Consider the following 2,198-nt stretch of genomic DNA (forward strand, 5'->3'; position numbering starts at 1 on the left):
CCCCCATCACAATATTCCTTCCTCCCTCCCCACCTGTTCATGCACAATTTTTCCTATTATTAACAGCTTACATTAGTGTGGCACATTTGTTACAACTGATAAACCAAAACTGCTATATTATTATTAACTAAAGTCCAGAGTTTACATGACAGTTTACTCTCTGCGCTGTACATTCTATGGATTTTGACAAATGCATAATATCATGTATTTACCATTACAATATCATTCATTATTGCCACCCTAAAAATGTCCTATGCTCTATCTCTTCATCCCTCTCTGCCTCCCTCAGAAACCCTGATATTTTTACTGGCTCTATTGTTTTGCCCTTTCCAGAATGTTGTATGGTTGGAATCATACAATATGTAGTCCTTCAGACTGCCTTCTTTAACTTAGCAATATATATTTAAGATTCTTTCATTCTTTTCATGGTTTAATGAAAAGCTCCATTTTTATTGCTGAGTAATATTCTATTGTATGGATGTACCATTGATTGTTTATCCATTCACCTATTGAGAATATGATGGTTGCTTCCAACTATTGGCAATTATGAACAAAGCTGTTATAAATACTTGTGTGCAAGGTTTTCTATACCAAAGTTTTCAACTCATTTGGATGAATACGTAAGAGCCCAATTGCTGGGTTGTATGGTAAGTTTATGTTTAGCTTTGCAAGAAACCACCAAACTGTCTTCCAAAGTGGCTGTACCATTTGCATTTCCACCAGCAATAAATGAATGTTCCTGTTTCCCCACATCCTCATCAGCATTTGGTGTTGTCAGTGTTTTGGATTTTAGCCATTCTAATAGATGTGTAGTAGTATCTCATTGTTGTTTTAATTTGCAGTTCCCTAATGACATATGATGTTGAACATCTTTTCATATGCTTATTTGCCATCTGTTTGTTTTCTTTGTTGAGATGTCTGTTCAGATCTTTTGCTAGTGTTTTAATTGGATTGGTTTTCTTCTTATTGATGATTTGAAGAGTTCGTCATATATTTTGGATACAAATCTTTTATGACATATGTCTTTTGCAAAGATTTATCCCAGCCTATGTCATATTTTTATTCTTTTAATGGTGTCCTTCATAGAGCAGAATTTTTAAATTTTAATGAAGTCTAACTTAGCAATTTTTTTACTCATAGATTGATTCTGAGTCTAAAAAATCATGGCCAAATCCAAGATCACCTAGATTTTCACCTATGCTATCTTCTAGAAGTTTTAAATTTTGTGACTTACATTTAGGTCTATGATCTATTTTGAGTTAATTTTTGTGAAGACGGTGTAGACTGTCTAGATTAATTATCTTTGCATATGTATGCCCAATTGTTCTAGCACCATTTGTTGAAAAGACTGTCCTTTCTCCATTGTATTGCCTTTGCTCCTCTGTTGAAGATTATTTGACTATATTTGTATGGGCCTATTTGTCAGCTTTTTATTCCATATCATTGATCGGTTTGTTCTTTCACCAATGTCTTGATCACTATAACTTTACATTAAGTCCTGAAATCGGGTAATATCAGTCCTTCAACTTTGTTCTTTTTCAATATTATGGTAGCTATTCTGGGTCTTCTGCCTTTCCATGTGAACTTTAGAATCTGTTTTTTTATCTATTTTTTTAAAATTTTTATCCACAAAATAATGTGCTAAGGGTTTGGGTTGAGATTGCTTCAAATCTTTGGGTCAAGTTGAGTAGAACTGACATCTTAACAATTATTGAGTCTTCCTATCCATGAACATGTACCTTTTCATTTATTTATATCTTCTTTGATTTCTTCCATCAGAGTTTTGTAGTTTTCTTCACATATATTCTGTACATGTTTTGTTAGATTTATTTGTAAGATTTTCTTCTTCCTTTCTTTCTTTCCTGCTAATGTAATTGGTGTTGTATTTTTGATGTCAAATTCTAATTATTCATTGCTGGTGTATAGGAAAGCAATTGCCTTTAGTATATTAACCTTGTATCCTGCAACCTCACTATAATGACTTATCAGTTCCAGGAGTTTTTGGTTGATTCTTCTACATAGGCAACCATGTTATCTGCAAATAAAGACCATTTTATTTCTTTCTTCCCATTTTTTATGTCTTTTATTTCCTTGTTGTTGTTGTTGTTGTTGTTGTTCTTTTGCATTAGCTAGGTCTTTAGGAACAAGTTAAATAGGACTGGGAAGAAGGGACATTCCTGTTCTCAGTCTTAGAGGAA

The sequence above is a fragment of the Meles meles genome, chromosome 15 (assembly GCF_922984935.1).
Source record: "Meles meles chromosome 15, mMelMel3.1 paternal haplotype, whole genome shotgun sequence".
NCBI lineage: Eukaryota > Metazoa > Chordata > Mammalia > Carnivora > Mustelidae > Meles > Meles meles.